Source organism: Vulpes lagopus, chromosome 20 (assembly GCF_018345385.1).
Source record: "Vulpes lagopus strain Blue_001 chromosome 20, ASM1834538v1, whole genome shotgun sequence".
In the NCBI taxonomy this organism is placed as follows: domain Eukaryota; kingdom Metazoa; phylum Chordata; class Mammalia; order Carnivora; family Canidae; genus Vulpes; species Vulpes lagopus.
In genome coordinates, this window is record NC_054843.1 from 10,320,360 (window position 1) to 10,335,748 (window position 15,389).

Sequence of the window (15,389 nt, forward strand, 5' to 3'; positions counted from 1 at the left end):
TATTTATTCATGAGAGACACACAGAAAGAGGCAGAGACATAGGCAGAGGGAGAAGCAGGCCCCCTGTGGGATGTGGGACTCGATCCCAAGACCCCAGGATCACTACCTGAGCCAAAGATAGACGTTCAACCACTGAGCCACCCAGTGCCCCTATTTTGTTTATTTTTTAAAGATTGATTGATTGATTTGAGAGAGAGAGTAGGGGGTGGGGCAGAGGAAGAGGGGAAAAAGAATCCCAAGCAGATTCCACCCTGAGTGCAGAGCCCGACTCCAAGCTCAATCCCAAGACACAGAGATCATGACCTGAGGTGAAACCAAGAGTAAGATGCTTAACTGATACACCACCCAGGTGCCCCATCACAACATTCTAAAAAATGATTTAAAAAAATTAAAGACTAAACATTTGTTAGTATTTACCCAGCTCTTCCTAGAGTGGCCGGTGGCTCTGACTCTCACAACTGATTCTGATTGTCAAGATTTCCACTGGAGCAGAAGAATGTCAACTCAGTCTTCAATTAAAGTTCAAGTTCTTCTCTTGGCAATGATGGAAACCGACTCTAGGTAACTCATGACCCCCTACCCCCCAAAAAGAAGATTTCTGGGAAGGCAACTGTGGTAGCTCCCAGAATCAAAAGAACAGCAGCTTATCCAGGGCTTGGGAAGGAGAGACGCTAGTTGGCCCAAAGCCTTCACACAGAGGCCCCAACTGGAGAACCATATGTCTAGGGTCCTCCCGGATGATGGCTCACCTTCCATGCTGCCTCTCTGTGCCTCTGCTCAAATATCAAATGTCAGAAGACAGTATTGCTTTGGATCAGGTACAACAGGTGCCTACCCCTTGGACTAGTCGCTGAGGGTGGGCCCAAGGAATAGAGAACTCTGATTGGCTGAGGCTGAGTCATGTGCTCCCTTCTGTGGCGCAGAAGTCTATAGAGAAAATGTCAATAAGAAGACTGTTGCCAGGTATTACCTTCTGTGAAGCCTTCTTGACCCCTAAGGCAGAATTAGTGGTCCTCCAGGGTGGCTGTAACACTTTGTAAATGCTTGGATGAATTGAAGAGGAAATTTTTATTTAACAAAATCTCTCCAAGGATGGGAACTGGACTTATTGGCCAAGTGTTTGGTACAGGAAGTGAGACCCCATGAGATCATAAGCATGGGTAGAACCATTCTGTAGGAGACCAAGAGAAGAATTTGCCTCTCAGGGGAAAGGAAAAAGAAAAAGAGGGAAGAGTAGGTTAGGGACCTAGCAGGACAGCAGAACACATTAAGAAATGTCTTTGCAATGACTTGCCCACCACCCAAGAAGGGCAATGATAATAATATGGACAGGAATAATTTTGACATTACCAATTCCTTGCAAAACACACAATAAATATTTGCTGAATGAACGAAGGATGCCTACACTAGTGTGTCAGTTGAGTTACTTACAATGAGAGCTATTTCATGGGGAACAATGGGTCCTAACAGTTTTCACTGGGCACTTCTGGGGGAAATGTCCAGTCTCCAGACAAAATATAATGAGCACGGAATTTGAACAAGGAGATTCATTGTTCTTAAGGAAGTAATTCCAACAAGCAAAGGTAATTGGGTTATTATTGTTTACAATCTCTCTGTGTGTTTACAAAGTACATTTATCTTTCTATCTTACCTGGGTCCTTATGGCAGCCGTGGGAGCTGGGCAGGCTTCCAGCCTTGGCCTAGATGGCTGCCTTTCTGCCCATCCGCCCCGTTCATTTGTCTGTCTTCAAACTAGCTCAGATAGCATTTCTTCCAGAAAGCCTTCTCCCCTTGCCAACCCTCTTACAGATGTGCTTTAAAAAATAATGATGCTCATGTAAAAATAATAAAAGTTAAAATAAAAGGACTCAGTATGGACCAGGCACTAAGTGTTGTTGTACATGGGTTATTTCTTTTGTCCATTGCCCATCTTCTGTATCCCCACATGCTGTGCTGCCTCCATGGTAACACCCACAAACAATAAACCTGGAGACAAACCATATGGTCATGTGAACAGAGGAAGTTTCTTCTTTTTTTTTTTTTCAAAGATTTTATTTATTTATTCATGAGAGACAGAGAGAGAGAGAGAGAGACAGACACAGGCAGAGGGAGAAGCAGGCTCCATGCAGGGAGCCCGACGTGGGACTTGATCCCGGGTCTCCAGGATCACGCCCTGGGCTGAGGGCAGGTGCTAAACCACTGAGCCACCGGGCTGCCCCAGAGGAAGTTTCATATAGAGAACTATCCAATTATGATAAGAAACTATACAAATATAAAAATAACTCTAAATCACACCCTATGGCTGACGGAGAGTGCTCTGAAAAAGACAAACTTGGAAGGGAGTCCCATCCCCAAGGCAGGGGTTCAGACCCCATTGGTGAAGTTCTGGTTGCAGCCACTGGAGGTGGAAAAGTTTGTGGGGTTGCCTGGACCTGGGCTGGGCCACAGTCTCTGGGCAGCAGGGAACAATTTCCCAGGGCACAAGGGAGCCAACGCTGACGGGCAGATGCACAGGGAGAATTGGGGTGTAGGGAGCCCACTCACTGGCAGGAGGGCATCTAGTCACCCATGATGGTATGCAGCTGCCCAAGATGCCCAAGATGGTAGCAGCTGCCCAAGACAGAGGCCAGCAGAAGATAGTGGACAGCACATAAGGAAGTCAAGGGATTGATAGTGTTCTATAGACTGAATATGTCCCCCCAAATGTGTACATTGAAGCCCTACTCCCCATTGTAATAGTATTTAAAGATTTATTTATTTATTTATTTTAGAGAGAGTGAGAGTCGTGCACATGCAGGGTTAGGTCCAGAGGAAGAGGGAGAGAGAGGATCCTGAAGCCGACTCCACACTGAGTGCAGAGCCTACTGTGGGTTTCTATCTCATGACCCTGAGATCATGACTTGAGCTGAAACTAAGAGGTGGGCCCTTCACCGACTGCACCACCCAGATGCCCCCTCCCTATTGTAATGGTATTTAGAGGTGAGATCTTGGGGGGGGGGTGTTAGGTTTAGATGAGGTTATAAGGGTGGAGCCCCATGATGGGATTAGTGTCCTTCTCTGAAGAAAGACGGCAGAGCTCTCTCTCCTCCGTGTGAGGCAATAAGGTGGCAAACCAGGAAGAGTCCTCACCAGACACGGAACCTGCCAGCACCTTGGTGTGGGACTCCTAGCCTCCAGAACTGGGAGAGATAAATGTCTATTGTCTAAGCTCCCAGGCTATGATATTTTGTTATGAAGTCCGAGCTGACAAGGCATAGGGTCAAAGACAAAACAGCACTGGGCATCGTGCTTAGTAAAGGCAGCAAGACAGACTGTATTCAGATGACTGCGGAAGAGGAAGGAGATGCCAGTGTAGACTGAGCTTCACTCCAGCTGAGACAAAGGTGAGAACAGATAAGGAACAAAAAGGGATTGGAGCTCTGTGGACATGGAAGATTCCGGAAGGAGGTAGGTGGAGGGCTACTGAAAATGTTTTCGCAAGGTGGGTTGTACGCAAGATGCACGTTGTGGGACGACGTGCATTTTGTGGTTTGGCAGCATTGTGTTTTCTTGAGCGAAGACTCTGCATGGGGCTGGGCTCATCTTGATGCACATGGCCCAGTGCGGGTGGAAGCCAAGTTTGGTCAAGTCTCTTAGCACAATATGTGGGTGAGTCCATTGGGCAGGATAGAGTTTAGAGTTCACGGGAGCCCACTCACTGGCAAGTGGAGCCTGGCCTGGACTGTGGGGAGCATGGTATCCATATCGCAAGGGCCTTGGGAAACAACCCTTCAGGCCTCACCTGGATGGCGGCGCCCGGCTCCCCTGCACCTACCTGCCCACCAGCCTCCGCTCTCCTGCACCAGGGGAATCGTTTCCTGCTGCTCGGGGACATGGCCCAGCTCCAGTCCAGGCAACCTGGCAAGCTCCTCCTCTACCCAGTGGCCACAATCCTCCAAGGTCTGAACCTCAGCTTTGGGAAGGGGACCCCTCTTCCAAGCTTGTCCTTCCCTCGGCACTCTTCTTCAGCCTTGGAGCACCGTTAGAGTCCTCCTTACATCTTTTTTTTTTTTTTTTAAGATTTCATTTATTTATTCATGAGAGACACAGAGAGAGATAGGCAGAGACACAGGCAGAGGGAGAAGCAGGCTCCCTGCAAGGAGCCTGATGTGGGATTTGATCCCAGAACTCCGGGATCATGCCCCGAGCCGAAGGCAGACGCTCAACCGCTGAGCCACCCAGGTGTCCCTCCTCTTTACATCTTTAGGACTTCTTCCCTGTTTCAGTTTAGTAATTCTGTGCATTAAACGTCCACAGCTGATCGTGTGGCTTCTGTCTCCCGATTGCACCCAGAATGAGACAAGGTCTGAGTTAAAGAATGCAAGTTCACAGCCAAGCAGGCCTGGGTGGTGGTAGACAGAATGAAGGCCAGCGGGTTTCCAGAACCTGAGGTTGCAGGAAGCTGTTAATATAATCTGCAGTGTTACCTGACAACAGGCCACTTTTTTCATTGAGCACGGAGAGGGACTAAGGCTCAGTTTGGGATGTGATCCACTATAACGAAACACTAGTCGTAGAGAACAAGAGACAGAGCCCACATGATCGTGAGCCTTTCACTTGTGCTGTGTGTACTCTAACTCCAGTTAAATCAACCAATAAGCCAGTATAGACTCAACACCTGCATCGTGCACAAACAGCACTTTGCTGCGTAAGGCCTAAGACGGCTTCGGTTTAGGTAGCTTACGGCCTGGAGGATGTGACACAAGGTTTACTTGACTCCAATACAAATGTGAAGCAAAAGGTGCCATTCGGGGGGCCCTGGGTGGCTTAGTCAGTTGATCGTCTGCCTTTGGCTCAGGTCCCCATCCCAGAGCCCCTGGTTGAGATCCCTGCTCAGCAGGGACTCTGCTTCTCCTTCTATCCCTCCCCCTCTCCCTCCCCCTGCTGCTGCTCTCTCTGTCTCTTGCTCACTCTCTCTCTCAAATAAGTAAATGAAATCTTTTTTTTTTTTTTAAAAAAAGGTGCCATATGACAGGACATAATGAACAAACTATAAGATGGGTGATGGCAAGTGCTCAGAGGTCAGGAGAGGACAAACCGCATATTTATTTACATTGAGGATGCTCCCAGATAAGGATTTATACCCCAGGTTTTCATTCCCTCCCTCTTTTCTGCTCTCAACCTCATCTTTCTGAGGCAGCCCTACCGAAGTAGTGCTTGACACCAGTGCAGTGCAGTGCACGTAATTTTGGTCTGAGGTCATGTGATTCCCTAGATGCATGGCAAGGGCCCTGAGCTATTTTTTGCTCATTTGTAACGCTAAGTGTGTGGGATTTCTGTACACCAGCAACCAGTTCTCCAGACCCCAGATGAGTGTCCTATATAATTCAACTCTGTTCTGACGCTAACTGCCCAGGGCTAGTACTGATCCCACAGGCTGAAAGCCCAGTCCCACAGGACAGCACCCGCTCCAGATGCCAGTCTCAAGTTCCCGATTGCCAGCAGCGTGTCCAACTGGCTCTACAATCAGGGGTTCCCACAACCCCTTCCTCAGGCTCAGTAATTTGCTTGAACAGCCCTCGGCTTGAACAGAACTCAAGGAAACACGTATTAGATTGTCAGTTTACAATCAAGGACACAACTCAGGGACAGCCAGATGGAAGAGCTTATGGGGTGAGGTATGGGGGAAGAGGTACAGAGTTTCCAGGCTCTCTGAGGGACACCATTCTCCCAGCACCTCTCTGAGCTCACCAACTCAAAAGCTTTCTGCATCCCATTTTTAGGGGGTTTTATGCATTTTTTATTCATTATGTGGGCACAGTTAATTAAATCAGTGGCCACTGGTGATTTAACTCAATCTCCAGCCCCCTCTCCCCTCCCTGGAGGTTCCAACCCTCTAATCACACAAGTGGTTCCTATGGCAACCAGCATCCAATCTGCAACCTCAGGGCCCACCGGGGTCACCTTATTAGCATAAATTCAGGTAGAGTGGAAAGGGGCTTGTTACAAATAATAAAAGATATTCTTCTCGTTCGGGATATTCTGAGGGTTTTAGAAGCTCTGTGCTAGAGGAGCACCCAGGTGGCTCCGTCAGTTGGGTGTCAGACTCTTGGTTTGGGCACAGGTCAGGATCTCAGGGTCATGGGACGAGCCTCTGTACTCAGCGTGGAGTCTGCTTGAGATTCTTACCCTCTCCTTCCCCCCGTACCTCCCTGCTCTCCCCCCTCTCCTTGCCCCTGCTCTCTCTCTCATAAATAAATAAATAAATAAATAAATAAATAAATAAATAAAACTTTAAAATGAAGAAAAGAAGCTCTGTACCAGGAACCGAGGCAAAGAGCAAATACACATTTCTTATATGGACAGGGATGCAAGGCCCAGGCACCGTGCAAGGACCAGCGAGACAGACAAACACTGTCTGTCGGAGAAAGCGGAGTGTCAAGGGACCACACAGGACAACATAATAAAAGAAAGCTGGAGGTGAGCCAGGATCTTTGGGAGCAGGGAAGGGGCAGGTAGCCCGGGTCAGAAATAGTGTGTTTTGGGGGGTGGGGATGATGTAAGCGAGGTGGGGGGGGTTGCTTCACGAGAAGTGTTGCCCATCAGGATCCTGGGACAGCTTCCGTGCAGGTCACTTTCAGAAGGCGTCATGGTCTCTCTTAGGCTCTGCGTGGCTTAGGGACCTCCCCCAAGCTAGGGTCCTCCCCCCAGACCTGGCCAGATGACCAGGTCAGTGTGTGACAGAAGGCAAATCTTCCACAGGCTGGGAACCCTTTGTAAGAAAAACCCTTCGGTGATTCGGGACCCTCGGGTACAGCACAACTGAGAAATCGATCAATAAACCCGCAGTCAGGGCAGAAAAAAGAGAGATTTCGGTCATCCACCATCGGCACTAGCCGTATAATTTGACACACTGGAAAATTTAATGAAGTGAAGCCAACAAGCAGGATCATGTTGATTAGTCTTCAATGAAAGTAGTAACTGTTAAATGAAGCCACATCATTTCCGTGACGTGGGTTGCTTTCCCCTGCGCACAAATGCGAGAAAGTTCTTTGGAGAGTATTATTATTATTGTAATTAGTATTTGCCAGGGACAAGCTGAACTGTCTGCCCTCAAGTCATGGTCTTCCTGGTTGTTTGAAACCCTGATTAGCTTCAGCCTTAGGTCCCAAGCTGTCACCAAGGCCCAGACAAGCACTTTCACGCGCATCTCTATTAGCCCGAGGTGTGGGGGACGCTGCCTCCTTGCGAGGCCAGGAGGGGCTCCTTTTCCCGCACCCCCTGCCTTGCAAACCTGCTTGGTTCTGTTAGATTAGGAAGTTTAATTAGCAGAAGACAAGTGAGAGTCCCAGCTGGAGCCCAGGCTGCGTCCCCCGCTGGGGTCAGATGTGTCTGAACAAGTGTCGGCGAGGCTTTCTGCACAGAGGACAGATCTGGTCTTCGGGAAAAAGAGATGATGCAGGGAAGCAAGGTTAGCCCCCTCTTGGAGCATGAGGGCCCAAGTCCAAGCAAGAATCTTGAGATTTATTGGGTGGGGGGGCTGCTTCAGTCACTGCACACCCCGAAACCATGTGAAGGGTGGGGAGCGGAGTATGCGGATTGGCTCAAGTCTGGAGCGGGATTTGGCCTGTCTTCCTCCAGAAGAATCTGAGCTTCATGAGAGATGCATGAATACCTGAACCAAACTCATGGTACCGTCAGGAAGGGTGGTGGGGAAGATGCAAGCAGAGATTTTAACCCTGTACCCGCTAAAGTTTCAATAGAAGAGAAGAAAACTAACACCGATCCCCCGATCAACTCCATAGGTGAGTACTGTTAGGGAACTGAGGCTCAGAGAGGTTCAGAAACCTGTCTATCGTCACCCAGCAGGCAGGAGGTTCCAAGCTGGGTCTATCAGATTCAGAAGTCCGTGTGATGTTTCTACGAAGTCTTTGTCCAAAATGCACTTTTGTTTTCATTCATGGTAAGGAGCGGGGAAGGCCAGTAGTTTGGTTGAGGCGTATTTCTCTCATGCCACGGGTGCCCTGCAGGTCAGCTGGGACTCTGCTCCATGCTATTATTGCCCCTCCTCTGAGGCCCAGGTTTCTGGAACAGCCCCTCTCTGCAACACTGCTGGTCTCAGCGCTGAAGGGTCTGGAGGGTCTCACCTGGACCATTAAATGCCCCAGGCTGAAGGGCCACCCACCACTTCCACCCACCACCCGCTGCTGGAATTAACCCATGGCTGTTCTCAACCACAAGGGGAGGGAGAGGTGGGGAAGTGCCTGCCTGCCTACCACGTGTCTGGAGGGCCACAAGCCAAAGTCCAGGGAAGGGCACTAATGATACCACGGAACTGAACCAGATACGGAGTTCTTAGGACTCAACGTTCGTGCCCTCCAAAGATTCGTGTTGAAATCCTAACCCCCCTGAGGTGGTGTTAGGTATTAGAAGGCGGAGGCTTGGGTAATTGGGTCATGAGGATGGAGGCTGCATGATGGGATTAGTGCCCTTCATAAGAAGAGATGGAAGAGCTTGCTTCTCTCTCCTCTCCCCCACGTGGGGAAACAATGAGGTCAAGGTGGTCAGCAAACCAGGGGATGGGCCTTCACCAGACACGGGATCTACTGGGGCTCTGATCTCAGGCTTTCAGCCTCCAGAGCTGTGAGAGATAAATGTTTGCTGTTGAGTCACAACCCCTCTCGGGCTGTGGTAACTTGTCACAGCAGCTGGTACAGACTCAGACACCACGTTCCATGGAGTTCCTTAGGCCACCATAGGGAGCAAGGAGTAGCCCAAACCTATCCTCTACTTTCTCTCTTCTGCATTTATAAAAAAAATATTCTATATTAACAAATCATTAAAAATGGTTCTGTTGCATTCAAAATTAACCCTGCCAGCTCTAACATTCTGCACCCCACAGGCCCCCCACTAGGCCCAATTAAAACTTGTCCTAAGACAGGGGTTCTCACCTTGGCTTCACTTTAGAATCATGTAGACATTTGTTAAAAAAAATTTTTTTTTAGATTTTTATTTATTTGAGAGAGAGAGTGTGAGTGTGAGCAGGGGGGAGGGGCAGAGGGAGAGAGAGAATCTCAAGCAGACTCCTCACTGAGCGTGGAAACCAACACAGGGCTCGATCTCACGACCCGTGAGATCTTGACCTGAACTGAAATCAAGAGTCACAAGCTTAACCCATGAGCCACCGAGGCGCCCCACTTGTAAAAATCCTGATGATGCCCAGGCCTCCTCCTAGACCGAATATGTGGGAAGAGGGCAGTGGGAGGAGTGCAGAGAGGGAAGGGCTGTCACTCGGGGCCAGGCCTGAGGAAGCCGACCTCTGTGAGTGGGTCCCTCAGCTGCAGAGAGAACAGGAAGCACTTCCGGAGGTGGGCGTCTGCCAACAGGTCCCAGGTGGTTAAAATCCACATTCGGGGGTATACACACACACACAACACAGGCCATACACACAGACACACATGCACACACACATGCACACACCCCTTACAAACACACACACTCACACAATACCCCCCCACACACATAGCCATTCATGAATCTGCGTGCACACACACACTACCCCCCCCACACACAGAGCCATTCATGAATCTGCGTGCACACACACATGCTCACACATGTAAACACACGCCCCAGACACACACACATCCTTCCACACACATATACACACTAGACACACACACACACACACACACTTTCATCTACACTCACACACCTCTTGCTCATTCCACAAGTAAAAGACCAAATTTTAGGCCAAATGAAACTCAGCCTTTGCCTGGTCCAGGTGTCTCATTTTACTGATGAGGAAAAGAAGGTCCAGAGAGGGTCAAGGACTATGAGAAGCCCCTGTGGTCCCTCCCTGTCAACTCTCCTAACTAACTAACTAGCTAACTAGCTAACTCCCAAAAGTACATCAGGGTTCTTTGTTTTGTTTTTTTTTTGTTTTTTATTTTTTATTTTCCCCCCTCCTCTCCCCTTTGTTTTTTTTTTTGTTTTTTTTTTTTTTGTTTTTTCTTTGTGGTTTTTTTGTTTTGTTTTGTTTTGTTTTTTGTAGAGGGGCCCCTGGTGGCTCAGTTGGTAAAGCATCTGCTTCAACTCAAGTCATGATCTCAGGGTCCCGGGATTGAGCCTGACATCAGGCAACCTGCTCGGTGGGGAGCCTGCTTCTCCCTCTCCCTCTGCCCGCCTCTCCACCTGCTTGTGCTCTCTCTCTCAAATAAATGAATAAAATCTATAAAAAACATTTTGTAGAAAAAGAGGCAACTGAGGATTCTTCTCTTGGTTGGCAAGGCAAGGAGAAGGGGGGCCCCTTTACCCTCTCTTCCTAAACAACTTGTCCTGAAAATGGAGCAATAATCCTTCCAACTCCGTGGGCTGCAGAGAGGGTAAAGGTGCTTTGTGTAGGGGGCCCAGGCTATTCCCAACAGTGGGTGATCCCAAACATGACCATTACCCCCAGTCACTGACCCAGCAGGGGCCTTGCCACCTCACGTGACAGACACATTTCACTGGGAGTTTTTTCCTGATAGCAAGTTTGGGGAGGACGTTAAAAGTCTGACTCACACAGACAGAGGGGCAGGCTCATTTGTGAGTTGTAAAGGTGGCTTCATCCTCAGGACTTTTTCCTTCCTGCTCTGCCTACAGGAGGGGGGCCAGGCTCTGGGCCTCAGGAGGTGCATGGTGCCAGGCCAAAAACCCAAGGGCAGACTCACTCCCTGTGTGTGGTGACACTGAGATACTGGTCCTGTGGAGGGAGGGAAAGGGAGAGGACAGGGCCATGGACCGTGAAGCTGGTGAGAGATGGGGCAAAGCTATCCTCAAGCCCAGCTTTGGACAGAGGCTCTTAGGTTGGGGTTCTAGGGGTCTTCAACTTCCTCATTCTTGGTCCCCCTAAATGTGACTGGGCCTCCCAGGCAGTAGCTTTGGGGCACACCTAGAGGTTGCCTAGAGGTTCTCAGCCCTAGCAAGACACCCGTACCCAGTTGATGGAACCACAAGAATTGAATCTGAGCCCCTCCTGGGGTGCCTCTAGTGAGCAGGCAGCGTGGAAGGGTGACCTCAGTGCCCTGCTGGTCCTCTGGCCTTGGGAGTAGGGTCAGGAGCCCCAACAATGCCTCAGTCCAGTGTCATTGATTAAGTAAATAAACATAACGTTTCCTGTGCTTATGGGATAAGAGTCAAACTAGCACACACATACATATCTCTTCTTATGCAGGGCAACTGTTTTAGTTTTTGATTTGGGGTTTTTTTTGATACAACCGGTTTCCAAACGTTTCCTTCCATCACTTTTTTGTCTTTGAATCAAACAAACTTGATTTTCCAATTATATGAAATTAATTTAAACAAATTAAATACACTACAGTGTTCTACCTTAGAATATCAGTTACCCAGGCACTAGAGAAGAAAGAAGAACAGAAGAATTTTCTAGAAAAGCAGAGGGTAGGTACTCGTAGGACTGAGGGAGGAGGCTGTGATTGGGAAGGGGCATGAGGATGCTTCGGGGTGCTTCTAGGGCTGGCAAGTTTCTACCTCCATTCCTGGGAGGGGATTATGGTGCTGCTTAGAAGTCATCATGGACACAGGTCCAGACTGCCCCCTGGTGGTGCTTCCATCACCCTCCAAGATCTCCAAAGTGGGAGCTGACTCTTGAGTTGCCAAGTTCTCTCTCCCGGGCCCTTGGGTGCTCCCAGTGGAACCTACAGCCAAGAAGGAGAAGCAGAGGAGATGCAGAATCAAGGGAAGGAGGAAAAATGAAAGGTTCTCTGAGTTTCTCTGACTGTGTGTGGTAGTTCCTCTTGGCTGCCAGGCAAGAGGCTGGTGAGGTCTCCTTCTAGGCTAGTGATGGTGGCATCCAGAAGGAGTCTCTGCAACGGCTGCTGTGGCATGGCATTGCATCCCTCTGTTGACCACTATGACTCTAGAATCCCCCCCAGTCACCTCCAAGGCCTGGTGGGCAGCCCATGGGGAGCCCACCTGAGCCCAGTCTCTCAGGGTTCCATGACTCCTCCTCTGGCTGGTTTCCTCCAAACCCATGGCCCCTATGCTCTCTCTAAAAATAACCCCCAAGGGCATCTAAATCTGTGCCTTTTATACCTAATTCCTCTTGACATTATTTTCAAATCCTACTGCCAGATTTACTTATAATTAATGACGTTAAAACAGTGAAGTACCATTTTTGCCTATCAGATTGGCAAAGATTAAAGATCACAAACATCAAGTGGTGGTAACAATCCAAGAAGTACAAGTTGGTATAAACTTTTCAGTGGACGATTTGGCAATATCTTCCAACATTTAAATTACGCACGGCTTTTGAACCCTCCTTTCCCCTGCCATATATGGATGTGTCTATCTACATTATACCTTTATTAGGAGGAGATACTCAGCATAGCATTATTTGAAACAGCAAAAACCCTGAAACCATCTAAATAACTACAAAAATAGGACATCTGTTAAATAGTGTGGGTCACATCCAAACAATGGAGTACATTGTTAAAAAGAATGAGGCTTTCCAGTGTTAATGACATGGAAAGGTGTCCGTGATTTATTGTGAAATTTACAAAAGCAAGTCACAGAATAGTGTAATGAATTTTTTAAAAAATCAAACATATAAAAAATAGTGAAAGGGAGTAAAGGGGAAAGGAGAAAAAATGAGTGGGAACTATCAGAAAGGGAGACAGAACATGAGAGACTCCTAACTCTGGGAAACGAACTAGGGGTGGTAGAAAGGGAGGTGGGCAGGGGGTTGGAGTAACTGGGTGACGGGCACTGAGAGAGGTACTTGATGGGATGAGCACTGGGTGTTATTCTATTTGTTGGCAAATTGAACACCAATAAAAAATAAATTAAAATAAATAAATAAATAATCAAGCATCATGGATATGTATCTATCCTCCTAAATCCAAGTAGAATAGCATCTGGATGACGCCAGATGATTCCAACAGCATTCCCTCTGGTGAGCGGAACAGGTAGGGATGCAGTAAGAACAAATGACTTCCGTAAGACTGGAAATTATCTACAACACCTATGCATTGTGTTTATAACTTAAAAGGTAATGAAGACATTTATTTTTTTTAAGTAGGCTCCACGCCCAATATAGAGCCCAAAGTGGGGCTCGACCTCACAACCCTGAGATCAAGATCTGAGCTGAGATCAAGAGCCAGACCTTCAACCGAGCTACCCAGGTGCTCCAACAATTTTTAAATTTCAATTCTGACAGTTAACAGATCCTCCCCTTCCCCATTGCCCACCCCCTTCCCAGCCCTCCAGAGCTTCCCACTTCCTGAAATATAAGGAAGTTCTCTCACCTCCCAGGTAGGGGTAAAGATTTAATTAACAGACTACTCAGCAAGCAGGAAGTGCACTGACAAGATGTAAACAAAGGGTGTGCCTCCGAAATAGCCATTGGTCCCTCTTCCCCTCCCCTGCTTTGCATTCACAACTTTGTGTCTCTCTTCAGCCCAACCATTCCCCTCAATGGAGAAATCTTTGAATTTGGTGGCTACAGTTCCCTCTACACCCACCATCGGCTGCACATTCTCTGGGCTCTGTGTAGCTCACCCCTTCCTCAGCAATTCTGTGACACTTCCCATGTGTCAGGAGCCTCTTGAAGATTAATTTCACCTGAAATACAAGCTCTTCACCACAGCCACCCCATCCCTGGGTTTCCACACTTGGCCTGCTCCATCGCCTCCTTGGAAGACGTCCCTCTCGTGGGGCCCCATTTCTAGAGCTTCCCTTCCCTGTCAAGGTCCATCTCCTTTTCCTGAGACTCATTGTTGACTCTTCTCTCCCACAAGATGGTGCTTTCCTTGGGGAGACTTCAAGGAACTCTAGTGTTTCCAAGATTTACACAGCCTGGAACCTGGAAGCATTCAAGATTTATTGATGAAGTTGAGAGAGAAAAAGAGAGAAAGGAAGGAAGGAAGAAGGAAGGAAGGAAGGAAGGAAGGAAGGAAGGAAGGAAGGAAGGAAGGAAGGAAATGAATGAGTTAGGGAAGGAAATAGGAAAGGAACACTTTCCATTTTTGCCATGGCGTGGACAACTTATTTCATTTCAAGGTGGTCCTCAGTCTTGATTTTTCTTTTTTGACTTTTCCTTTCTTTTCTCATCCTTTGCCCCTCCCTCCAAGACTTTTTGTTTTCTCATCGGTCCCTGCCAAGCTCTCTTAGGGTCTATCTTTCCAGCCAGTCTGTCTCAATGATAACAGCAGCCACTTATTAAGTTCTGTGCCAGTGAATACTGTTTACTACCTCATAGGTCCTTGCCTGAATACCTTGCCATAGGTATTCTCCCCATTTTACAGAGAGAGAAGTTGAGGCTACTGAGGTGGTGCTGGGATTTGACCCTTAGGTTTATCTGGTACCAGAGCTCTGCCCACAACTCCAGTGCTCAGATGTACTGTACGTCCCTACACAGCCCAGTGGGGCCACATTCATACCCATCACTGTGGCCTGACACCTGCTTGGACTTGTCCCAAGTCCTGGCATTTCCCAGGAATTTGAGAATTTGGTGGCTGCAGTCCCTCCCACAACCACCACCTCAAGCATGCAGGCTGACTTTCTTATACTATTTGCCATACCTTCCTCTGACACCTGTGAACTCCATGCATATGCAGACGTAAACCACACACCTGTGCAGGTCTCATTGCACATGTCATGGCTGTACCACTGGCGCCTGGCACAATGCCTAGTGCTTAGTAGGTGCTCAGTAAATATATTTGGAATGGATGAATGGATGTAAATATTCCTCTTGATCTTCCTGAACCAAAAGGAGAGAGGTCATAAATTTGGCTCTTCACCGTTAAAAGATTGTTGTTGTAGGTAGGATTGTGACTCCCTCACCCAAATTATATGTTGAAGCCCTAACCCCCACCCCAGTACCTCAGAATGTGGCTCTATTTGGAAAGATGTCCTTTAAAGAGGTGATTAAAGTAAAATGAAATCATATGGTGGGCTCTAATCCAACAGGGCTAGTGAATAAGAAGAGATTAGGCCAGAGACATGCATGCACATAGAAGAAAGGCCATATGAGGCCACAGTAAGAAAGTGGCCATCAACAAGCCCAGGAGAGAGACCTCAGAAGAAGAAGCCACACCTGCCAAAACTTTGATCTTGGACTTCCGCATCCAAAAGCATGAGAAAAGAAATTTGTTGTTTAAGCCACCCAGTCTGCAGTGTTTTGTTTTGGCAGCCCTAGCAAACTAATACAACTGCCAATCTCTGTCCCAAACCATGGCAGAAGCGATGTCAAAGAAACATTTTTTTTTATGGTTAGCATTTCCCATTCATATAAGCCAGAAAAAAAATTGTACTGAGTATGCATTTCATGGTGCTTCAAAATTCAAAGTGTATCTATGTGACAGGCCTAGCTGTAAGAAAGCCCTTTGTGAGGTCATCATGCCACTCTTGCCAGA